This window comes from Mytilus californianus, unplaced genomic scaffold, assembly GCF_021869535.1.
Source record: "Mytilus californianus isolate M0D057914Y unplaced genomic scaffold, xbMytCali1.0.p SCAF_8, whole genome shotgun sequence".
Taxonomy (NCBI): Eukaryota; Metazoa; Mollusca; class Bivalvia; order Mytilida; family Mytilidae; genus Mytilus; species Mytilus californianus.
The window spans coordinates 3,748,634-3,776,387 of NW_026262734.1; the positions used below are offsets into that span (position 1 = coordinate 3,748,634).

At 31.6% G+C, this 27,754-nt stretch overlaps 1 protein-coding gene across 2 annotated transcripts in view; it reads right to left on the reverse strand.

Moving 5' to 3' along the window:
* The window catches only part of LOC127712277 (uncharacterized), a 29,715-nt gene extending 12,972 nt beyond the window's left edge, over nucleotides 1–16,743 (reverse strand). Inside the window, exons 1-2 of one of the 2 annotated variants that reach the window (XM_052218661.1) lie at nucleotides 16,666–16,743; nucleotides 7,803–7,870 (exon numbers count right to left, since the gene is read on the reverse strand). The gene's annotated coding sequence lies outside the window, so the exon portion shown is untranslated. Of the gene's footprint in view, nucleotides 1–5,100; nucleotides 5,245–7,802; nucleotides 7,871–16,665 lie in introns of those variants that run through there. The other variant, XM_052218662.1, reaches the window with a different exon arrangement.
* Nucleotides 16,744–27,754: the final 11,011 nt, after the last annotated feature.

The following is a 27,754-nucleotide window of genomic DNA, read 5'->3' on the forward strand; positions in this document are numbered from 1 at the left end:
CCCAAACCTGTGTAAAAGTAGAAAAGTAGGTACATGCATCAGAATCTGCAAATAATTCAGGGCTGCTACAAAAGAATTCATTACCTTTTGTTTATAAGAAAAGGAATGGCCTAGGTATAACCTTTGTATGCATCACTTTTACAGTCACTCTATACAGTCAAACCTATTAGAAAGGTTACCTCTTTTAAACGAAAACCTGTCTTAGCAGGTCACCTTCTGCTTTTCCCGCTGTAAGTAATACTGATGCATTTTGAGCCTTAAATCAAAGATCATCTCTCTTGACTGGTCAGTTTTCTCTGATCCAAAGGGTGACTTTAATATACAGTTTTTACTGTAGTTCATCAGATTTTAATTCCTGATCATTCTAAATATTTTAGTATAATTTATGCAGTAAAGTTGTTTTATGTTAAAGTCAGTGCATCATAAATGTTATAACATAAGTTCTGTTTAGACTTTAACTGACATTAAACAACAATCAATCAATCAATCTCCTTGGTCAGACTAATGAATAAGGTCTGTGCACAGTATCAACACATCTAATGCAAATTCTATTCACTGTAACACAATTACTTAAATCCAGTGGGTTACTGAGACAGAGACAGACAATTCTGTTTAGAAATCCCATGCAATCACAGTAAAACAAATTAAACATCAAAGCTTTTAATAGGAACTGAGGCAATAAATGCAAGGTCTAATTCATAGGTTAAGCTTATCTTGTCAAATATTTACCTTATATGAAATCATTGCAAAAATTTGTACATTTACAGCTGTATTGGTATTTACACTTCATGTCATTAACGTTGTAATTATTGTTATATTATATGCTCTATAAATAAAATAATTCCATAAACATGGATAATCACAAATTCTAACGGATTATTAAAGTAATGAGGCTTTTTTTTTTAAAAGTTACAATATTATAGATTATAAGAATGTCTTTTAAGAGCAAACTGGTTGCAGATAAATCAAAAACAAAAGAATCACTTAACTGTAATTGAGCAAGTTCACATACTCTTAGCATCAGGATAAAGAACCTTAAGTGAGCAAGCTCACATACTCTTAGCATCAGGATAAAGAACCTTAAGTGAGTAAGCTCACATACTCTTAGCATCAGGATAAAGAACCTTAAGTGAGTAAGCTCACATACTCTTAGCATCAGGATAAAGAACTGTAAGTGAGCAAGCTCACATAGCCTTAGCATCAGGATAAAGAACTGTAAGTGAGTAAGCTCACATAGCCTTAGCATCAGGATAAAGAACTGTAAGTGAGCAAGCTCACATAGCCTTAGCATCAGGATAAAGAACTGTAAGTGAGTAAGCTCACATAGCCTTAGCATCAGGATAAAGAACTGTAAGTGAGTAAGCTCACATAGCCTTAGCATCAGGATAAAGAACTGTAAGTGAGCAAGCTCACATAGCCTTAGCATCAGGATAAAGAACTGTAAGTGAGCAAGCTCACATAGCCTTAGCATCAGGATAAAGAACTGTAAGTGAGCAAGCTCACATAGCCTTTAAGCATAAGGATAAAGAATTGTAAGTGAGTAAGCTCACATAGCCTTAGCATCAGGATAAAGAACTGTAAGTGAGCAAGCTCACATAGCCTTAGCATCAGGATAAAGAACTGTAAGTGAGCAAGCTCACATAGCCTTTAAGCATCATGATAAAGAACTGTAAGTGAGTAAGCTCACATAGCCTTAGCATCAGGATAAAGAACTGTAAGTGAGCAAGCTCACATAGCCTTAGCATCAGGATAAAGAATTGTAAGTGAGTAAGCTCACATAGCCTTAGCATCAGGATAAAGAACTGTAAGTGAGCAAGCTCACATAGCCTCAGCATCAGGATAAAGAACTGTAAGTGAGTAAGCTCACATAGCCTTAAAATCAAGATAAAGAACTGTAAGTGAGTAAGCTCACATAGCCTTAGCATCAGGATAAAGAATTGTAAGTGAGTAAGCTCACATACTCTTAGCATCAGGATAAAGAACTGTAAGTGAGCAAGCTCACATAGCCTTAGCATCAGGATAAAGAACTGTAAGTGAGCAAGCTCACATAGCCTTAGCATCAGGATAAAGAACTGTAAGTGAGTAAGCTCACATAGCCTTAGCATCAGGAATCTACTTTTCTGCAGAAGTTTCAGTAGTTTGTTGTTCAACGGACGAAAAACCATCTACATAAGTATCTGGGACAAAGAATTACACATCATTATTAATAGCTCATTACCTACAAGTACAAATTAAATAAAAATGCAATAATCTAATCAATATAATTTAATGAATACCTATTTAAAAAATTATAACAAGGAAAAACCATATCAAACAATAGTATTTGGTAATCATTAAGAAAACACATTTAATGTTTACAAAGGCGTACAGATTAGAAGTTTAATTATTCACTGACTTGGAGGGTCACCAGAGGAAGGAACGAATTTATTTTATTTGGAAAAAGTTTCTTGTTAACTATTATTGGGGACAGTCGGTTTTGCAACTTTGTAAATTACATTTTTGCAGACGAAAATATTTGCTCTGATGGTACCGATGTGACGGAATGGCGCTAAGACATGTTTAGTTTAAAGTGTTAGTCTAGGTATAGCCCACGTATTTTTGGAGGCATTTTAAATGACAATTTAGCACAAGCATTCAAAACAAAAATGTATTTTATTTACTAGTATGATTACTCAGAGATGCCTTTTTGATTTTTCCGAAAGAGGTTCTCAAGAAGATCAATTTTAAATAAAGAAGACAGCAATATTCTAACAAGAAACCGATTAGTCGAGTATTGTTTTGGTATTCAATACTCGGTAGTACCGATTGATACTGGAATACTTGAGTACTCGTTGACATGCCTAATTTCCATATAAAAAATAAAATAACAAAAATATCGAACTTCAAGGAAAATTCAAATGAATGGAAATTAATATATATAAACAACTGTCATATTCCTGACTTAGTACAGGCATTTCCTTATGTAGAAAATAGTAGATTAAACCTGGTTTTATAGCTAGCTCTAAACCTCTCACTTGTATGACATTCACATGAAATTCCATTATATTGACAACAATGTGTGAACAAAACAAACAGACATAATAGGTAAAAATGTCAACATTGTGTTATAATCTTAATCACTACAAAACAAACAAATATATTAACAAAGAAAAACATTGTATTGGGGTTATTGTCTCAAAACAAAAAAAAACTGATGGATAGATTAAAAAAATCTTACTCCTAGCTATTTTGTAGCATGGGGTTTAGAAATTAGAAAAAGAAAGAATTTGATTCCATTCAAATACAATACATACAATAAACTTGTCAAGCAAATCATTTGTAAAATGAAGACATTATCTAAAAACTTTAGCACCATGTAGCTATAGATATAGCCTTTCTGCAAGGGCATTGAATGAAGAGAACAACACAATAGACATCATATCTGCTTATATGTTTATTAAGCCTTATATCTTAAGACTTCCATGATTTAGTCCACTCTTGAGTAAATACTAATTTTCTACAGTATTAGTTTCATTCAATCCTGCCCATATAATTATGTTTCCAGAGAAAATACTTACTTAATTTCATGGACGACCTGATCAACATTTTTAATCAATGATATGAGGACAAATAATTACAAATATTAAATCAAATTTCTTCTGAAAATGTCAACTGGTATGACCGAGTGTCATTTTTTACAATATGAATTATATCGGTCAGTTTCTGTTGTGGTCAGTGTTTCTGGACATTGTTTCTCTGTATTTTTTTACCATAAAGAAAGTAGACATTTGTGATGTTTGTTGAAAGCTCATCTTTGGTTTTATCTTTTAAATCAATTTACAACTTGATGCTGTGGGGTTTATAGAGCATGGCATTTTGAAGGATGTACATATTAGAATTTCACTGAAAACTATATGTTGAACTATAGATGTACTTTAGTTTTTATTGTGTTTAATGGTTGCAGTCAGAGATATTAATAATTGTTTGGTTGCTGTCTCCACAAATCAAATTTGGTTTTTTTTTTTTCAAACACTCTTTTTTCTCAATAAAACACAATGTTTATACATTTTGTTGAAGATTAATTATAATTTTAAGATGAAGAACAGCAATAAATCAGTACTTTCTGTAACATTTAAAGAATGGAGTACTTTCAGTGACAATTAAAGAATGGAGTACTTTCTGTGACATTTAAAGAATGGAGTACTTTCTGTGACAATTAAAGAATGGAGTACTTTCTGTGACATTTAAAGAATGGAGTACTTTCTGTGACATTTAAAGAATGGAGTACTTTCCACTGGATGTGGAACATTCATTCAAAAATCTTCCTAACTTCAGCCTACCAAGATTATTATACATAATGCCCACACAGAAATAAATCAAATTCAAAGAAAACATTTCTACATGGAAACTTCATGTTTTTGTGGTGTAAGGTTGCTGTAAGGTTGATATTTATCCCACAAGATCTTTTCATAATTAAGACACCCAGAATGCATGGGAGGTCCCTGTGACATAATGAGTATACACATGATAATAAGATGATGTGGTATGATTGTCAATTGGACAACTCTCCACCAGAGACCAAATGGCATAGAGGTTAGCATGTTTGAAAAGTTAGTTGTGGAAACTTACTTGATTTTAAAGAATGTATCATGCTTAGGATTATGAAAACCACTCTAAAATCAAGGGCGAATCCAGGATTTTAGTTTAGGGGGTGCAAACTTAAATATTTGCCGAGCGGAGAGAGGCGAAATTTTTTTTGAGGTAAAGTTATCGAAATATTCTTTATTAAGCTGAGGACAACACATGCTTTGCAAATTTTTGGGGTGGCGCACGCCCGCCATGCCCCCGCCTGAATCCGCCCCTGGAAATGTATGTCTAGCTTCAGATTGAAATAGTCAAAAGACATTGAACAAATTCCTAATGTTTTTTTTTTAACTAAAATCAATAATAAGTGAAGTAAACCAATATAAATTTTAAATCATACAGTTATAAAATAATTTATGCTGTATAATTGTGAATTAAAATAACCTTAAATTAGTATGAATCACAAGAAACAATTAAGATATTGTCTCTTTTTCCTTAATCATTTGAAGAGTTTCACTTCTATTATTCTTCACTCACCAGTTATCTTACTGTGTAATGATAGTTTGTCTGTATAATACCACATTTTCTATCATATTTAAACCTGTGTACTTCTGGACAATTAATTCCTAATTTCTAACCCTGGGTGATTATCATTTTGCCAGTCAAAACATGAAATCTTGACCAATGAATTGCTTACAGTTTATACATGTACTTACACACAATAAAACTTATCAATATCTATAAATACCATTGTAATTAAACCACCATTCAACTCAAGGATTAGTCATAATGACATCTTAAAATATTTATTACAATAATCCAATTAAGTATTTATAAAAAGTGATTTTGTTTATCTTAAATTGAAAATGAAAGAAAATTTACACAATCAACTAAATTACTAAGTAAAACAATCTATTTTCACATAAAGTGTTCAGGTCAAATTTTACAAAGGTGTCAAATTTAAAAACTTAAAAGAAAAAAAATCTTCCATTGATGAATTTGGTGTGATATATTTATACTAAAACCTTTTTTGGTAAATGTTTTCAATAATATTTAACATTCTTTTGCAGCTAAATCTTTAATTTTCATAAAATTCTTACCACCCACATTGCAATGAATAAATTATAGAAATAATAAATAACTACATGTATTAATCAGCTAAAACAACATTCAGGTTGACTTCATACGAGTATCATTGATGCAACAAATGGGAAAAACTCTTCAACAACAACCAAGACATTACAGCATTATTGCTTAACTTCTCAGTGTTCTACGATCTGCAAAATCTCAGGAAATTTCAAAAGATAAATATGCAGTCACTGGCTAGAGACTTCTGCTATAAAATATTCATCTGTCGAATACAACTTATAAAGGATGTGGAAATCAAGTGAACCTAAGGTGAATTATGTCAATTCTAGGAGAGGATGTTCATAGACAATGAAATTTTAATATTTTGTATACTTGATCGCTCTCCATAAATTGTAAAATATATATGATAGATAAGATGGTTTTATATTTTAAGATTTCATACTTGTACATTATTCTGACCACTCTGAACATACATGCCTTCCCTTATGTTTTAATTTTGTCTTTGTACAAGTTGTACAGAGCACATCTACTGGATCACATTTGATTCTATTTTAATAAAAAATTTTGACTTAAAAGTCTTTTTAAAATCAAGAAATTTACTCTCTTAATTATCTGTGTAAATATTTTCTTTATACGGTATAGATACTATAGATATGGAATCAAAAGAAGGGGGAGGAGGGTGTGCAGGTTAAACTTTCTCACCAAATTTTGTGTCTGTACTAAATCAGGCTAACTGGCCCATATGTGCAGTTCATTGTTGTTCTGTCTATATAAAAAAATAGAGATGGGATATAATTGCCAATGAGACAACTATCCATTACAGTTAAAATGAGGTGGAAGTAAGCAATGAAATGGCACTGTACGACCTTCAACAATGAGACAAACCCATACTGTATAGTCAGGTATAAAAGACCCTGCCATGAAAAATTTGAAACAATTCAAACTTACTATATATATATATATTTAAGCTATTTGTTTATGTACTTGTATGGTTTTTTTTCAGAGGATACAGGTGTCAAAATGTTGGAGAAGACAATTCTAAGTTGTAGAACAGATCTATTGTTCCATTTTTTTTTTTTTAAATATTATATATCAGTATAACTTCTACATGTTCTATGCCAATAAATGTCAGATTAATTTGATTATTGGACCAAAATATTATTGGTGATGACTATAAAGAGCAGCTGTGTTTTTGTGTTTAAAACCATCCATCAATCTGTATTTTATAGTCAATATCGTTGTGATATATGTAGAAATGGAAATTTGTTTTTTTGCTAGCTATAATTTTTTTCAGAAATTTAACTTTAGATGTCTACAACTGTTGTTCCCTCAAATAAATTTTAAAACATAGGCAAAATATTCTCTATTCTTTATATTAATGCCCATTTCTCTATTTTAGATATTTTTGACCCATTGTCTCAATTCTTTATATTAATGCTTCCCATTTCTCTATTTGAGATATTTTTGACCCATTGTCTCAATTCTTTATATTAATGCTTCCCATTTCTCTATTTGAGATATTTTTCACCCATGGTCTCTGTTCTTTATATTAATGCCCATTTCTCTATTTTAGATATTTTTGACCCATGGTCTCTGTTCTTTATATTAATGCCCATTTCTCTATTTTAGATATTTTTGACCCATGGTCTCTCTTCTTTATATTAATGCCCATTTCTGTATTTTAGATATTTTTGACCCATGGTCTCTCTTCTTTATATTAATGCCCATTTCTCTATTTTAGATATTTTTGACCCATGGTCTCTGTTCTTTATATTAATGCCCATTTCTCTATTTTAGATATTTTTGACCCATGGTCTCTCTTCTTTATATTAATGCCCATTTCTCTATTTTAGATATTTTTGACCCATGGTCTCTATTCTTTATTTTTTGCCCCTTTTCCCTACTCTATATTTTCCCTATTCTAAGTTTGCCCATTTTTCTCTATTCTGTAAACCTCATCTAGGCCCTCATTTATATGCTGACTATAACACATTTTTACTGTAAAATAAAAAAACAACAGACAACATTCATTCTACTATCAGTCCTCTCTTTAAAAAAAATCCCCTACAGTGATCTCCCCTTTTGACTTTGAGACATCAATAAATATCAGAACCAAATGTTATCTACATATGTAAAAGCTATTTACTTACCAAGTTTACTGACAAATCTAACTATACATTCACTGTTATGAAAATGAGTCACAATTGTTTCCAATCATCTGAAATATCAAATAAAATCATGTGACATTATTTTAGACCAACTAAAAAATCTATAACCTAATCATATTTCATTCTGAATTAACTTATTTCATGTTATCACTGCTAATTCCACAGGGAAACAGTAAAACAATGACTAGAATTATACTGATTTAATCTACATGCATTGCATCTTGTTAAATTAACTTTTGGTAAACCATCAAAGTACTTCCTTGTTTTAGTTCAAGCTTAGAGTCAAATCTTCTAGGATATTATCCATTGTCAAAGAAATGTTCAGAAGTCAATCAGGGATCTTCCTTGTACTATTATAATATGCTACTGTTTTCTTTGTTTTAATTCTTTCCTATCATTATACATGACAGATTTAGTTACAGCATTAGTTAGTTTTCTAAATTGAATTGTTTCATATTTTTCATGTTGGGGCCTTTTATAGCAGACTATACGGTATGGGTTTTCTCATCGTTGAAGGCCGTACGGTTGCCTGTGATTGCTTACATCCATTTTTTTTTAGCATTGGTGGTTAGTTGTCTCATTGGCAATCTCTTTATTTTCATACCCAAGTGTTTTACAAATCAAAACAAACATCCAAGTGTTTAACAAATCAAAACTAACATCCAAGTGTTTAACAAATCAAAACAAATATCCAAGTGTTTAACAAATCAAAACAAATATCCAAGTGTTTAACAAATCAAAACAATCATCCAAGTGTTTAACAAATCAAAACAATCATCCAAGTGTTTAACAAATCAAAACTAACATCCAAGTGTTTAACAAATCAAAACAATCATCCAAGTGTTTAACAAATCAAAACAAACATCCAAGTGTTTTACAAATCAAAACAATCATCCAAGTGTTTTTCAAAACAATCATCCAAGTGTTTTTCAAAAAAAAAATCCAAGTGTTTAACAAATCAAAACAAACATCCAAGTGTTTAACAAATTAAAACAAACATCCAAGTGTTTAACAAATCAAAACAATCATCCAAGTGATTTTTAAAACAAAACTAACATCCAAGTGTTTTACAAATCAAAAAACAAACATCTCAGTGGTTTACAAAACAAAACAAACAGCATAGATTTTAACAGATAAAAAACAATCATCCAAGTGTTTCAAACAATTTCATAATTAGACACAAAGATCTGAGTGTTAACAAAATTTATAAGTTTTTTTGTACACAAAACTAACAAGCTAATAATGCATTTTTTTCACATAAAATAATGAAAGTTGAACAAAAGGAATTTCTATATATTTTTATTGATTCACTGGTAATCCAACTTTTTGTTTTTCTTAATACCTCTATTTCATATATATTTCTGAAATGTCATTTTAGTATTAACCCCATCAAATTCTAAAGATCAAATTCTTTGGGGAATAACAAGAAAATACCACCTATATATAGCTCAGATCATATGGATAAATGTTTTCTGTGGGAGTTTGTATCACTTAATCTTGATAGAAGACTGGAATTTGTGGTTTTCATTTTCACCAGTTAGATTTCAGTTTTTTGTTTTACCTTAAAGCTTAGTTCAGTTAACACTATAAACATATAAAAGTTTGTAATAGTTCCTATAATACAAAATTAAAGTATGAATAAAAGCCTCTGACAATTAGTCTTACCGTTCAACTGTTTGGAACAAAAAGTAGTCCTTTCAATAAATAACCTTACATCCATTTCTCCTGCCCAAGTTTGGTTTAAACAGATTTAGGCATTGATAATAATATTAACAGTTACATGAAACAGATAAAAACAATCCGTTTGAATGGTTTTACACTGGTAATTTTAAGGGCCCTTTATAGCTTGCTGTTCGGTGTGAGCCAATGCTCCGTGTTGAAGGCCTTACCTTGATCTATAATGGTTTACTTTTATAAATTGTAACTTGGATGGAGTGTTGTCTCCTTGGCACTCATACCACATCTTCCTTATAATAATATCTAAAGACAATCAAAATAACAGACTGACTGTTTAAAAAATAAAAGAGCAACCTGTTACAATTACAAACAGATGCCATTAAATGATCCTAGCAATCAATATAGGCCCTTAGCTAGGTGTCAGCTAAACATTACAATAATAACTGAAATTTCTTTCATAAGCCATATTTAGAAGGTAAGTCATATATTAACAACATCACTAGTGCCTTCAATAATAAGCAGCAGGGCCAGGTATCAGTGGCGGATCCAGAACTTAAGGGGGCCCGCTGACTGACCTAAGGGGGGGGGGGGGGGCCGCTCCAGTTATACTTCAGTGATTCCCTATATATTAAATCAACCAAATTTTTCCCACAAAAGGGGGGCCTGGGCACCCCCCCTCCCCCCTGCATCCGCCTATGGGTATCCCAGTGTTTTCCCAAGAAGGTTCATACATGGTGGTTCACACTTGCATTAGTTGGTCCCTCCTTTAAATCCTTAAACAGTCAGGGGAATTACTTAAATGAGTGATTTCTTAAATCACTTATTCAAGTGTCATTCTTCCAAAAAATCATTTTTTTAAGTATTATTGTTTTAATCAACCCCCATAATTACACCACCCAATCTAATTTAATTGCTCCCTTTTTTCTTGTACCTTGAACTTTATGTTAGATTGATGACCACCATTCTTTTAGTCAACCTACCAATTCTTTTAAACAATTTCAAAGAGAAATTAAGGAACTTTCATGTAAGGAAATCTAATAATATATAGAAAATTATAATTCTTCTCTAATAAAATTATGTGTCAAGAGCATATGATACTTCCAGCCCTTATTATGCATATTGAATTTATTGCAAGAATAAAATGGGATATTTTGAAGGCATTTAATAATAAGCAAAAAAAATGGATCTGTAGAAAAACATGACTGAGGATACCATTTTTTTTTAAATCAAATGATTTGTTTTGTCAACTAATTCCATCAATTATGTTAAGTTTCCACTAAAACAATCCAAACAAACTCAAGTTACGTACCAAGTGTTGATGGACAGACAAACAGATGGACATTGGTAAACCATAATACTTTGAAGGGGGTATAAAAATCAGAAAAATACAAGTCCACATAAAAAATAATGACACCCTTGCATCCCTTTATATGGATACAACACATTAGGCAATCAAACCTAAACCCTCCATTCATTACACAGTCAAATTCAAACAAGAATTTCATGCAGAATTAACACATACCTTATATCTGGAGTCTTATCTTCTAAAATTATCAAATCAACACAGTTTTAATCCTGTTTACAAACAACAATGTGATCACATTTCAATGGTCATGTTATGAACAGGATTATAACCTGGATTAAAGGTAATCCCCTCAGGTGTTGTCAAACCTTGGCACACTCTGTCCACAAATCTTTTTGCACTTTAATAGAGAGTATATAATTTCAAATAAATGAAAATAACTGAATAGTATCCAATAAGAACTTAAAAGTTTTGATCATTCAGTGCCTATCATATTTCCATTATGAATAAAAAGGAGATCAGGGGTTAAGTTTCAATGAGACAGCAACCCAACAACAATAATCACAAATGTCCAGAGGGCAATAGTGTTCAACAATACAAAGTCATGTAGGTGTCTTAGTGTCAACCTCTAAATCATCCTCAGTCTTTGAAAGTTAAATAAATCTAACAGAAATAAAGTATGTCAGACATTGTTTGGTCAGATGTCAGTAGAATATTTGTAGAACTAGAGCTGTACATGCATTTGCATTGCTGCTATGAAATTCAGTATTGAGACAATGTCTATTTGAGATATTTCTTTCAACAAAAGGGTTCAAGGGTCAAGGTCAAGATCGGAGTTAGCTGATTTTTGTATATGACACATCCTGATCCTATGATGCTTCTGCATACAAAGTTTTGTCAAGTTAAGTGCTATCAGTGTCTGAAGAAGTTATATACCGTAAACAAATCAGACAATATTTTACTTTTATAGGGGTCAAAGGTCAAGGCTAAGGTCAGTATGGTGCTAAGGTACAAAAGCTATGCACCAAACACAAACCAGACAATGTTTTAGTATCATCAGTTGAAAGGTCAAAGTCAAGGCCAGAGTGACCAGACTGCTATTAAACACACCCCTAGCCAAAGATGCAACTGCATACCATTAGTTTAGTTTATCTAAATTTTACAGTACAAAAGTTATGAACATAACACTAATCAGACAAGGTTTAACTATCAAAGTGGTCAAAGGTCAGTCAAGGTCAGAGTGACCTGACTTTGGTATATGAAACACCCTAGCCTGAGATGCAACTGCATACCATGTTTAGTTTACCTCAATTTTACAGTACAGATGTTAGGAACCGGACATGAATTGGACAAAAATTTACTTTTAATAGGTGTCAAAGGTTAAATGTCAAGGTCAGTGACTTTATGGTGATTCCTATATACCCACCCAACCTTTTTTTGCTGGGGTATGAAAACCCAAATATATTCAAACAAACGGTAAAGAAGGAGGTACACACGCAATGCTATTATTAGTACTTAAAACATTCCTATAACGAAGTGTCATAAACCAAGTGATTGACCACAGACATTCAGATGGACAGACCAAATAACTATTGCAATTGTACATCCTAATTAGGGTTAGGATATAAACAGAGCTTGCGAAAAATCTCGTCACAACCTATCAGACCTGATTGGGTAATTTATAATGAGGGCTAGTGAAAATCTGGAGTGTTATAGAATGTATTCAACTGACATAAAAAGTTTTTCAAGCCACAAGTCAAGCAAACCCTACAAAGATTTTAACAGCATCGTATCAATATGAATCAGTGAACATTGAAGCCATTAATAAATAAATATTTAATTTTGAATCTTACGTCATGTGAAGATTCCTACACATCCAACAGTGTTGCTATGATATTGTATTATAAACACGTTTACCAGAATATCCAAATTGGCGAATACAAGTAGTAGAATTATTTCCTTTTTTGATATCGTACAGTATAAATAATCGTGGTATACAACCAATCAATGTAACTCTGTCATAAAGAAATCAACATCGTAATATTATCACTGTATATAAATGATTTCAAAAAAGATATGGTTTTCATCGCTGGTGGATATTTTCTATAACTGATCTAAAGTAGCATGGCATTAATCATAGTTATTAACAATATCTTCAATTGTTTTCTGAGAATATATTTTTCTTTGTTGGTTATGAGAAACTAGCATGACAAGTGATTATATAATTATATAATAAGGACAAGTAGTAATTTAAGAAGGAAAAATTCTACAAATGGTCCTAGGTTTATTACTGCTATGTAATCTATTTGCAATATTTATAAAGCAAGGGGGAAATGAACTAATTAACTGGCATAATAATCTATTTTTCAAAATACTGTCTTTGTTTTAGATATTAGAATTTTTTTAAAAGGAAAACAACTACTTTAAGGTAAACAGTATCTCTACCTCTACAAACCTAAGTGATAGAACATGTATTGATGTATGTTATAATAGTTGTTCAGAATTTTCGTTGCCTAATATCACCTATTTTGCAATACAATATTTTCAAAAACAGGCTAATTTAACATCATACAAATAAACTGTCTTACCTAAAATATAATATAAAACACAAATATAAAGGATACTTGAGTGCATGAGTACTTAAATTCTAATACAAAGATTTAGTTTCAGTTGTACAAGTATTCAGATTACAACATTCAAAGGAATATTAAAGAGAAAAAAAAAGAATTTTGAGGCCACACTGAAATATTTTGCAGTTCTACCAATTTTGTTTGAATTAAAATTCTATTCTGTAAATCATATAGCCTATTTTTATCCAATTTGGGAATTTTAAGTAGAAGTAAGGCTCCATAAAAAGTATATATTTAACCTATAAATTTCTCAGTCGACTTGAGTGAGAACACAATAACAACATAAGCAACGATGAGATTGTAGACGAGGAACTTCCTCTAGTTTTCAAAACCATAGATAATTTATAAATCTCAAAACTTTGTTTTGGAGACTTTAATGAAAATATTGCACCATTGAAATGAATACATGTCAACTGAACTAAAACTTTGTTTTGGAGACTTTAATGAAAATATTTAATAATTAAAAGAATAACAAATGAATACATATGTCGTCTGAACTAAAACTTTGATACGTGCTAAGATATAAAATATGGAGATGTGGAATGACAGTATGACCTGAAAGTTCATCTTCCACAATATTTAGCCAGACAATGCCAAAATATGAAACAGACGACTTTACATGTATACAGTTATTTTTCCTGTAAATTATCCAATTCTCAGTTTTTCACAGGAAGAAAATACTCTATAGCTTTGAATTACAAATGTCCATATCACATTTCTCTAGATACAAGTATCACATCTAGATACACCAATAGGGACGCTATAGACCGATTCTATGTTTCTAGTTTTAATACATCAAGATATGAGCTGTGTCAGATAGAAATAGACCTTGTGCAAGTGCACATATACATGTACATAAGACTTTGGTTGGTTTTGGAACATTCAAATACCAAATAAAAGATGAATGTTGGTCTGTTTTGTAGGGTTCTTATATCAACTCAATTTTCAAACAGTTACAAACTTTCCGTAGAGATTTTTCAACCAGAAATAAGTTAACAGATGCAATGATATTCATTTGCATAAGGTCGATTTCTATCTGACGTAGCTCATATCATATGGTTAATGAAAAAAGGATTGATTTCAATAATTTAGGAGGGGGTCTTTCAGCCATTTGACCTTATGATATGGAAAAGTATGATAATTAAATTCAAGATATCCAATTACATCAAATGACATCTTGGCGTAAGATTTTAAAGAAAAAATAATTTATTTATAACTTAATTGTTTAACCCATCGCATTGTGTGCCTGTACTAATTTGTAAGGCTATCCAGACCATATGTTTTTCAATTTTTGTTTGTCTTTAATTGTTACATATACATGTATATATATATAAAATAATGGCATTTTAATTTGTTATTGATACTGATTTTATCAGCAAGAATATCAAGCGAGCCCACTTGGTTGTTTTAAAAGACAAATTGCAGATAAAAAGAATAATGGCATTTTGTTTTTTGATACTGAATTGATCAAAGGAAAAATGTACAAATTGCCAATAAATATATACATTAACTTTTTCTTCAGAGGACACAGGTATTGCCATAATATTTTGTGCTGTCCAAAAATTCCTGTATCTTTTCTAGGTATATTTAAAGAAAAGACTTGAATATAAAAGTAATGAGATGTGGTATGATTGCCAAATGAGACAACTATCCATCAGAGTTCAACTTTAACCCTTGTTAATTGGAAAACATATCGGTACACAATGTAATATATATATAACAAATAAATGGGCTATTTACATAGAATGATTGTATTAGGTTTATGTAGGCACTAATGTCAAACATTTTGTATGATTGTTATTTTCTGTTCTAATTCTTACCAAGATCAATAATTCATATATCAACTAAATAAATCTCTAGTTGGAAGCTGTCTCAACTCATGACAATCAATTGATTAACATTCTCTTCATTTGGTCAGTTAAGGGTCAATGGTTACAAAATTGACTTAATTTCTGATTTTTTTCTATCAATTCATACAGTACAGACGTTATAGGGCACACTGTCCAAATTATGTCAATTATAAGTTACACAACTAAAAACCCCTGCTTGCCGACCTGGTCTTTTAGTCATTAAATTTAATTCAGCACAGAATACAAAATTTGTGCTAGAAATACCAAGTCTGATCGACTGTGATAATCATACCCCAAAATTTGAAGACTATAAGTCCCTGAATTGTTAATCAAGACACAAGAAGAGAAACTTTTAAAAATTTAAAAATCTATTACAATCAAGACTTCATTTATTATTTTTAATTACAGCATCAACTTAACAAATTGAAAATGAACAGCTGCAAAAATATTTCAGAGAACACCTAGCAGTTTTTGAGTTATCTCCCATGTAAAAAATTGTAAATTCACTTACAAATAAGTAAACACAATATATTAAGAATAAATAAATTAAAAACCAGAAAGGCTAATAATCAGCTCAGATCCAATAAGTTTTTATCTGATCCTTTAAAGTATTTAATACTTTTTATTTATAATTTAGTGTTATAATTTGTAAACTTAATAATATGTTTAATATATATGTTTCTCTGTCATTACGATTTAATTTAAATGATTTTTTTCCATAAGGAAAGCTAGTATATATAATGTGTGTGAGTGGAAAGGTGAATTTAAGTAAAATTTTCATGTGGTGTGAGGTTTAAATCATTTGTAACAAACATTGAAATTAGTTCATGGGGTGAAACTAATATGAACATATCAGAATGACTTCAGCACAGTTGAAAAAATTGTCAGTATTAAGGTACCCCAGTCTTGTATTACAACTCCAGCATGTCAAAACATGGCGTGAAATAAAATAATCCATTTTTTTCTGATTGATTAAAAGTTTATGCTGAATTGAAACATCTATTTAAATTTTTAAAAAATGTTGCATCTTTTTTGAGATATCATACCAGGAAAGTGGAACTGGCAGTGGTGCGGCCTAGTAAAAACAGCAAACAGAAAGTAGAAAAAAGTAGTTTTGACTTCATGGTTTCATAACTTTTTATTCTTCATGGCATGACCCACTTTTTTTTCCATTAAATCACAATTTCACATTACTACATACATGATATGTACATGAAAAAAAAATTTCTATGTAGCATTTCATTTTAAGAAAATTTCAAAGATCAGCTGTTTAGCATGTAAGCCTATGGAGCAGTCAATTACAAGACTGCAACCTTAAGTGATGAGATCTGTGAAAAGATAACTCTTGATCAACTTTTATTAAATATTAAAGATTTATTTCTTACCCTCATTGAGTCTGTGGTCTAGTTACAATCCGAAACATTTCAACATAACAAATAGTCACTGGAAATAGTCAGTACCTGTAAATATATAAACAGTATCAGTAATTAATGAGGGTATGTATTCAATTAACATGTAAATCATAAAACTACATGTATCATCAACTGCAGTCTTCTTGCCAATTAATGCATGCAGTCAATTGTCGACAATTAATGCTGAAAAGATCATTAACTTGGCAGTGCAGCTTGAAATCATAAGTTAACAAGCATAAACAATAGAATATCAGGTTATTGTGACCTTAAAACCTGTTGAATAGGTCAACAGTATGTGAACAATTTGTTACCTAAAACTTCTTTCTAATAATTCAAAATGAGTTGTGACCTTGAACTTTTGAGTATATTAGAAATGTAAGTCATCTTGACCTGAAACTGCTCAGGAACATGTCTTTTTAACATAAACACTTCTAAGTAAATAACTAAATTAGATCAGTCACACAGCCCAGACTGTTTACTATTATCTTGATTATGTTGGAAATATGGGGCAGTTTGAAATGGCATTCTTTGTTATTTGTGCAAATTGTTAGGCAGTACTTTTGAAATGTACATTGTAGGTCATTGAGACAATGGTAAAGTTTTTTAAACTCATAATGTCCTTGAATGTCAGTGTGACAAGTACATATCTGAAACATGGGTAAGCATTGCCTTTGAATTGCAACAAAACATAAACAAGATTTGCATGAACAAAAGGAGACATGTAGAATACATCATTGAAACAGAAACATAATCCCCCCCCCCCCCCCCCCCCAATAAAAAGACCAAAACAATACACTAAGCACCAAGACATCTACAGATCAAAATACTGTCTTCAAAAATAAATAATTACGGTATAATCAAAGTAACATTGCCACACACTTAAAGGTCCATAGTTACAAAATTTGTCAAGGAACTGGGAGCCAAACAAACAATTCATCCATCCAATTTAAAATGTACCTGTTAGAGAACCTTCACATCAACAAACATTTGTGAAGGACAAACTGACAGACAGGACAAAACAGTAAATGTCTTACCGATAATGTTTGGAGAGATGTTAATTATTGTGAACATTTACTAACTGAAAATTTTTTTTTTAAGGCAATTTAGCTTTAAGGTTCAAAGTAAAAAAGTGATTCTTTCAATGGTTTAAACCCTATACTTTCTTCTGTTTGTTTTGTTATTCATTTCCATCATTCCACAGAAGGAGCAAGGAAATCTTCTAAACAGTGATCTTCCTATGGTGTGGCCATTATATACTTTTTCTTTTGGTTGAGAGAAGCAAACATACATAATTTATACGGTGATGTTGTTTACCTAGCCTCCAAATTTAGATACGATCCGTGTAAACTTATCGATCCTTTTTATAAACTTATTCTAAAAGGTTACCAATTAGACACTGTAATTAGATCTTTAAATATTGTTTTTACTGGTATTGATATTGATTTTGTTATCAGTAAATTAAAACAAAAATTAAAAAAATTTAAATTAAAATTGACTTTCAAAAGGTACATTTTGTTAAAAACAAGGAATTATTTGAATCTGGAATAATTTTGAATCCTGGAAAATCGAAAAGAAATGAATGATAACTAGAGGCTCTCAAGAGCCTGTGTCGCTCACCTGTATTTACTGATGCTTTGGAAATCATGTAAAAATAAGGTTAAAATCATAATTAATAGTTTTAGATATTAGATACTATAATGATATCTAAAATAATAACAAAAAACTGCAAAATTTCTGTAAAATTACTAACTCAGGGGCAGCAACCCAACAACATGTTGTCGGATTCGTCTGAAAATTTCAGGGCAGATAAATCTAAATCTGATGAACATTTTTGCCACCTGTCAGATTTGCTCTAAATGCTTTAGTTTCAGAGATATAAACCAAAAACTGCATTTTACCCCCATGTTCTATTTTTAACCAAGTCGGCCATGATGGTTGGAAGGCGGGGTCATCAAAAAAAATTTTTAAACTAGATACCCTAATAATGATTATGGCCAAGTATGGTTAAATTTGTCTCAGTAGTTTCAGAGAAGAAGATTTTTGTAGAAGATTACAAAAATTTACGAAAAATTGTTAAAAAATGACTATAAAGGGCAATAACTCCTAAAGGGGTCAACTGAAAATTTTGGTCATGATGACTTATTTGTAGATCTTACTTTGCTGAACATTATTGCTGTTTACAGTTTATCTCTGTCTATAATAATATTCAAGATAATAACCAAAAACTGCAAAATTTCCTTAAAATTACCAATTCAGGGGCAGCAACCCAACAACAGGTTGTCAGATTTGTCTGAAAATTTCAGGGCAGATAGATCTTTACCTGATAATCAGTTTTACCCTATGTCAGATTTACTCTAAATGCTTTGGTTTCAGAGATATAAGCCAAAATCTACATTTTACCCCTATGTTCTATTTTTAGCCATGGCGGCAATCTTGGTTGGTTGGCGAGGTCATCGGACACATTTTTTAAACTAGATACCCTAATGATGATTGTGGCAAAGTTTGGTTAAATTTGGCCCAGTGGTTTCAGAGGAGAAGATTTTTGTAAAAAGCTAACGACGACGGACGACGGACGCCAAGTGATGAGAAAAGCTCACTTGGCCCTTCGGGCCAGGTGAGCTAAAAACTAATCCAATTTAGGAAGGTTAGCCATGCATGCATGCATGGCTAACGGGGGTTAGTTTGAGTTCATACTGAAATATCAGTGGAAGTATAATTAACCTTAGCCATGAGCCATGCACGCTAGCTTACCCTATTTAGTTGGGTTAGTTTTCATTATGCATTTCTTATCAGTCTTTTTCAGAATTCAAAATTATTCCAGATTCAAATAATTCCTTGTTTAAACTATAGTTTTTTGAGATCACAACCTTTCATCTTTAAAAAAACTTGATACTCACATCTTGTAAAGCAAACATATCTTAACAATGAAGAACTTACCTCTACATTAATGATTTAGAAAACTAAAATATTGATAAAAATAATTCACATTAAATGTTAAATATGTATAAATCTCAATATTTATACACACCAGTAACTTGTCCTTAGGGATATTATACTATCAATACTACTGTAACAGATGGACTGAAGAACTGGAAGTCCTTTTAAACCATTCAACATCCTATATTATAACCCCCAAACAACATTGACCTGAAATCCATAAGGTCAGAGTCACTGATGGTGCCTTTTAGAATTATATATGTACATGTGAGCATGTTTAAGAGAAAGTACAAATTCAAATATCTCCAAGACCTCCCTTTTAAAGCAAACCAACAAAGGAACTAAAGTGAAGAATTGTATCTGCCAGTTTTTATAAAAAAAGAACAGAAAAAAATAATGCAATGGATTATAATAATATTATTTGTAGGTGAAAACGTTTTTGGTTTAAATGTATATATAGGTGAAACAAGAATTCAAATACAAATTTTCTATTATAGGTTTGTATCCAGAATTCCGCGCAAACAAATGAAATATCCACAAAATTACATTTTTTCAATGGAAAATTGATAAAAGATGCAATGATAATCTTGTGAAGCTTTAAGAAAATAAAATATTTGAGCAAGAAATGCTTGGATTTTCTATCAAGCAATTCTCAAATGTTTCATTTTGATTGAAGAACTGACAATTTTGCATTGAAGTTGTATTTTCCCTTCAGCTATCCAAATCATTCTAAATTATTAGTCCTAAGATGAAGTTGAAGACAAACAAGAAACTAAACACCAGATAGCAATGAATTCTTAGTTACATAATAAACCATTAATATTTGTGAATCAAATATTTTTTAAAGTGACACCTTGAAATTTTTTCTTCTCTGATGAATATTCAACTCTTGATTAACTATAACTCACTGGCAAAATATCTTTATTCGGAGATGGGGAGCTTGAAGGACTAAACACATCATAATTTACCACAAAGTTAAACTAGAGGCTCTAAAGAGCCTGTGTCGCTCGCTCACCTGCATCTTCAACAATGGCCATTTTTAGGAAAAATCATCATTAAAGGGGAATAACTCTATTAAGAGTTAACTGACCATTTCAGTCTTGTTCAATATAATTTGTATTTGTAGATCTTATCCTGATATGCTGATCATTTTTTTTCATTTTAAAGTTTCTACTTATCAATTACAGTTTTCAAGATAATAGGCAAAAAATGCCAAAAAATGTAAATAATTATCATTAAAGGGCAATAACTCCAACAATGAGTCAACTGAAGTTTTCTATTACAGTTTTCAAGATGATAGGCAAAAATGGAAAAAATCATCATTAAAGGGTAATAAACTTCAATAAGGAGTCAACTAACAATTTCAGTCATGTTGACTTAGTTGTGAATCTTGTCTTGTTGATCATTTCTACTATTTAAATTTCTACCTAACTTATATAATTTTCAAGATATTAAGTAAAATTTGCAAAAAAATTGGTAAAAATCGTCATTAAGGGGCAAAAACTCTAATAAGGAGTCGACTGAAGATTTCAGCCATGTTGACTTATTTGTAGATCTTGTCTTGCTTATCATTTTTGCTATTTAAGGTTTCTGTCTATCTATTATAATTTTCGAGATAATAGGCAAAATTTTAAAAAATTTGTAAGGGTTCTGCAAAACCCAGTGTCTTGCCTACTTTTGCTGTTGTGTATGTTTTCAGTGTGATAGGGGAATGCACATAATAGATTTACAGTTAATGAAATAAAATGTTTGAAGTGCATGAAAAAAGATATGCTTATAAAAAATGAATACAGTATACAATCAAATCTATAGATTTATAAAAGAGTTGAAACAAATGAACAAATGAAAAAGAAGATAATTTTTACATTAATTGATGATTTATCCCTTAATTCAGACGACAACGGAATGTAGGATCGCTATGTTTGGCTTTTGCAACAAAAGTCACAGGCTCAACAAAAATGGGGAAAATATTATTAAAAATTTTCCTCTAGATACTATCTTTTGATTGTAAGAAGCTTCTGTCCAAAATCCAGGATAGTTTATGAATCTAATAAATGTTTTAAAATCTTTAACTGCAGACTGTATGTAAAGTTAACTGGAAAAAAACTAAGTCCATTTATAAGTAATATACGGAAAAACAGGAAATAATTTTTTACAAAATTTCCTTCAAGATACTAGCTTTTGATCATAAACAAGCTTCTTTCCAAGTTTGGTACAAATCCAGGATAGTTTAAGAAAGTTATTAAAATTTTTAAAACTTTAACCACAGAGTGAATGTAATGTTAACTGGCAGAAAAACTAAGTCCATTTATAAGTAAAAATACGGATAAACAGGAATTTTTTTTTACAAAATTTACTTCTGGATACTATCTTATGATCTTAAACAAGCTTCTGTCCAAGTTTGGTAGAAATCCAGGATATTTTAATAAAGTTATTGTAATTTTAAAAACTTTAACCACAGAGTGAATGTAATGTTAACTGGCAGAAAAACTAAGTCCATTTATAAGTAAAATACGGATAAACAGGATTTTTTTTTTACAAAATTCACTTCTGGATAACTATCTTATGATCATAAACAAGCTTCTGTCCAAGTTTGGTAGAAATCCAGGATAGTTTAAGAAAGTTATTAAAATTTCAAAAACTTTAACCACAGAGTAAATATTTGTGGACGCTGCCAATGACGGAATGTAGGATCGCTATGTCTCGCTTTTGCAACAAAAGTTGCAGGCTCAACAAAAATGGTAAAACTCAGTATTTAAAGGCAATAACTTCTACAAGAAGTCGTTTGACGTTTTGACTTAAAGAAGCAATCGATAGAGCTCAACATTCTGAACATTTTTTGCCCCTGCCAGATTTTCTTTATTTATAGCAGTTTTCAAAATAATAGGCAAATCTTGCATTTAACCCCTATATTCTAGTTTTAGCTATGATTGTGGCCAAGTTAATATTTTTAAGTTAAATTTGGCCCACTCACTTTAGTTTCAGAGGAGAATATCATTGTAAAAGTTATCAGACAACGATAGAGACGAGAGAAGACGATGGAAGACGGACACCAAGTAATGAGAAAAGCTGATCACTTTGCCTTTAAGGCCAGGTGACCTAAAAAGAAAATGTCTGGATTTTCAATTATTCACTTCTTGAAATGCATATATGAATTTAATATGGAAATAACAACAAAGTTGTTGCTGCAGAAATCTATTGACTTTTCTACAAATATAATCATTGATTACATTATCAGAGCTCCAGATAAGCTGCGTATTTGCGTGATCACGCAATAAAAATAATTGAAAACCCAATGCAAGTGCCCATTGCAGCGTTCTAAAACCCAATTCATGCAAAGGAAAACCCAATAATTTGTCAAAACCATGAGTTCTTAACCCTTTTAGTCGCTATCGTGTGCGCTATTTACCCTTATCTATTACATAGTCGTCACGTAAATCTATTTTTGTAATATTGAAAATCGGAAATGTCCTTTCGTTCTAAAAATAGAGCGTTGAAAGGGTCCGTTAAAATTTTCCGTTGCTTAAAGGTACACGTGGTGATGAAAACATTTCGATCTTCTCTGTCTTTATCCAATTAGCGTTAGTCATGTCGTCATAATTCTTTTCGTATTGCTCGGGATTTAACATTACACTTAGCAATGAATGAAAACGAAAGTAGCTCTCCGGTAAAAATATTGAATAGAAGCATGTTTTTAGCTTCTTTTTGAGAGCTGAGGAATTTTGATGAAAACAAGACCCAACTAGTGTTATTTTAATGGCGTGTTTGCGTGCCTTAACGAGAACAGGGTTAGAACTCGTCAGAACTAAATCAGTTGGAACGCCAAATCACTTATATGAAGTCAGCATCGGAAACCAAAAGTTCTAATAAGGGACAAGTAAACCCAGATTTATGTAAATAAAATTAAACAAAAACATTGCTTATTTTTAGTTCAAGAGTATATATAATATATATTTCATTTTAGTTGATGAGTGAACACACATATTAGTTTTAATGTAAATGTAGCTTGCCACTTTCTTTGTTTTGGGTTTATTGTTCTGTATGCCTAAGATACATGTAGTTCTCTTATTGGCAAGTGCAGTACACCATTGTCATTTATTTATTTGATGTTGCAGGATTATTTGTAAATTGAATGTGGTCTCATGCAGTCATTAAACCACCATATAAACCTGGTCAAGGATCTTAAATCTTGGAGCTACTTATTTTTTTTAATGTTGTAGACCTGGAGATATAAAGGTAGTCTAACTAGTTGAGTTAGGGAAGATCTTCTTTGGCTCAATTGGTTAGAGCGCTGCCTTTAGATCCCGAGAATGAGGGTTCGAATCCCGCTGGTACCATCCATGGATTTTCACATCATTAAGTAGGACTGGAAAACAGGTGAAACCGTGATAGGGACTTGCAACACTATCTTACATCACTTAATTGTCACAAATATTACATAAAAATCTGAAAACTATTAGCCACACCTACCCCAAATAAACTGAATGGTGATCATATGTGCTCTAGAAAGGTAATTAGGTACTGTCCTATTAGTGCCACCAGTAAATATAAGTTATGGAAAATACAAAACTTTGTGTTGAAACCGGACACAAATTAAACATACAATTGCTCGTCAGTGTATAAACCAAATAAAACAGCTAGCTATCACATTTAAAAGAAACATATTTTATAAATAAGATGGATGAACATCTCTGTTTGATAGAATGTGATTATAAAATGCCTAAATTCAATATTGTGTTGATGAAAAAACCCAATACGTTAAGGAGCTTGGTGGTGAAAAACCCAATTTGATATTTGCTTGAGGGGTGAATTAGAATTAATAATGCAATTAAAAAACTATTTCACTCAATTAAATAAAAAATGGTGGGTAAAAACCCCAATTTGTGAATTCTTATCTGGAGCTCTGCATTATGGTCATTTGGCTGCAGTAGGCCCCTCATGGGGGTGTCCAAGTAATCACATAATCACAATTTTTTTGCCAATAAAATCACATAATCATTAATTATTTTTTAAACAAGGTAATCAAATAATCAAAAAAACAGTCCTAGATTATTAAATAATCAAATAATCATGAAATATTTGGTCTGGTAATCAAATAATCACTATACAAGAGGCTCTCAAGAGCCTAAATCGCTCACCTGCATTTCAGAGGAGAAGATTTTTAAATGTTAGCAAACTTGATGAACAAATTGTGTAAAATTGTCTTTAAAGGGCAATAACTCCTTAAGGGGTCAATTGACAATTATGGTCATATTAACTTTTTTGTAGATCTTACTTTGCTGAACATTATTGCTGCTTACATTTTATATATATCTATAATAATATTCAAAATAATAACAAAAAACTGCAAAATTTTGTTAAAAAAACTACCAATTTGGTGGCAGCAACCCAACAATGGGTTGTTCGATTCGTCTGAAATTTAAGGGGCCGATAGATGTTGACCAATTAAACAATTTCACCCCATGCCACATTTGCTCTAAAAGCTTTAGTTTTTGAGATATAAGCCAAAAACTGCATTTGACCCCTATGTTCTATTTTTAGCCATGGCGGCCATGTTTGTTGATGGATCAAAACTTCGGATACAATTTATAAACTAGATACCCTAAGGAACATTTAGTTAAAGTTCGAAGGTATTTGGCCCAGTAGTTTCAGAGGAGAAGATTTTTTAAATAGTTTACGACGACAGACGACGGACGCCAAGTGATGGCATAAGCTCACATGGGGCCCGAAGCCGGTGAGCTAAAAAACGGCCAAGTAATTACATAATCAATAAAATGCTCCGCTGGGGCGCAGCTTGATATGACCGCAGAGGTCGAACCAAGAACAGTTGGGGCAAGTATGGACACAACATTCAAGCTTGATACAGCACTGAATTTGGATTGTAATTAAATATTTGACACAGCATAGGTTTCTGACACAGAATGAATGTGGTCTAAGAACTTAAAAATTTTTAATTTACCTATTCAAACCAAATCATTATTATTTGCTTTCATATATAAATCAGAAATAACCAATTTAAAATGGAAAATGTTCAAGAAAAAAAAGGAAAAAAAAATCCCCCCCAAATTTTTTGAACCCCCTTATGATTCATCACCCCAAACTCAATCCCAGCCTTCCCTTTGTGGTATGGAACCTTGCAGTACAATTTCATAAAGATACATACACTTACACACAAGTTATTGTCCTGAAACGAGAAAAATGCTTGTTTTTTTACCCCTTTATGACCCCTAATTCCTAAAATTTGGAGGCAATTACCCCCAAAATCAATCCCAGCCTTCCCTTTGTGGTATGGTACCTTGCAGTACAATTTCAGAGAGATCCATACACTTGAACACAAGTTCTTGTCTGGAAACTAGAAAAATGCTTATTTTTGGCCCCTTATTCCTAAACGTTTTGGGCAATTACCCCCAAACTCAATTCCAGCTTTTTCTTTGTGATATGGAACCCTGTAGTACAATTTCATAAAGATCCGTACACTTACACACAAGTTATTGTCATGAAACTAGAAAAATGCTTGTTTTTTGCCCCTTTTTGGCCCCTTATTCCTAAAATTGGAGGCAATTACCCCCAAAATCAATCCCAGCATTCCCTTTGTGATATGGAACCTTGTGGTACAAATTGTCAGAGAGATCCATACACTAACACACAAGTTATGTCTGGAAGTTACAAAAATGCTTATTTTTGGCCCCTAATTCCTTAACTGTTGGTATCATAACCCCCAAAATCAATCCCCACCTTCCTTTTGTGGTATTGAACCTTATGGTAAAATTTCATAGAGATCCATTCACTTAAACTAAAGTTAGAGTGCGAAAATCAATGTGTCTTCGGACGACAACGACATCATACCAATATATGACCACGGTCGTATAAAAACCCCATGAGGAGGCTCTTACATGCACAGAAAAAAAACACACTGAATGAACTAGATATCATTGAGATGGGAGCCATCTCTGTGGGCCCCGCTGTGAATAATGTGTGGTAAAAAATTTGTATCTTTATCATTGGACATGGGGTTGTCAACTAAAACCAAAGTTTTTGACCTTGACCTTTGACCTAGGAATTCTACATAAATTATGACACACCCTCTGTCGTTGGTCTATATACATGTCAAGTATAAACTTTGAAATCATAACGGTTCTCAAGATATAGAGCGGACACGATCTTTACCATAGGACATGGGGTTGTCAACTAAAACCAAAGTTTTTGACCTTGACCTTTGACCTAGGAAGTTGTTACATACATAATGACACACCCTCTGGTGTTGGTTAATATACATGTCAAGTATAAACTTTGAAATCACAACGGTTCTCTAGATATAGAGCGGACACAATTTATTACGGACGGACGGACAGACTGATCACTATAGGGCGTCTGCCATTCGGCGGGGCCCTAATTAATAATTCGGCGGGGCCTTAATTAATAGAATAGGCCTATATTAGCTTGGGCTATAAACATTGTTACAAACAGTATGTTAGTTATATCATAGTTATACATCCCTACCACCCATAAAAAAATAACTTAACAATACCCTTTCAACAATTTATACAATAACTAAACAAATAGACATAATTAGGAGCATCAATATATGCTTGACCTGCTACCCATTACTTAAAAAAAATATAAACAATACCCTTTTAAAATATCTAACAAGTTATTCGGTTCACTTAACAAATAGAGATATGATTAGGATCTGCAATCATTATGGTTGACCTGCAATCCCAAGTTACAGATTATAATAACCATCTAATGAATTATTCTTTCATGATTTAAAATTCTTTACTATATAAAGGATTAAAATGCCATTAATTAAAGTGAGATAAACAAACAAAATATTTCCAATACTTACAGGTGTATATATTCATTGAAAACTTTGTAGACGATTTTGAAATACAGAAGTTGTGAAGGAAATGACTCGCTGCAGTCATGGGTTTTTACAGCAAATCAAAATCCAATTTTATAAATATTTAAAAGGATGTACACACCCAGGGTAAACTTCAAATTAACACTAGTTCCTTCATCCATGAAAACAGTTATTTATCTAACATACTAACATAAATAGAAAAACAAACCTCTAGAATATCTAATAAAAAGGAGAAATTTGAAACTCAATTCCTCAGATTTCTGA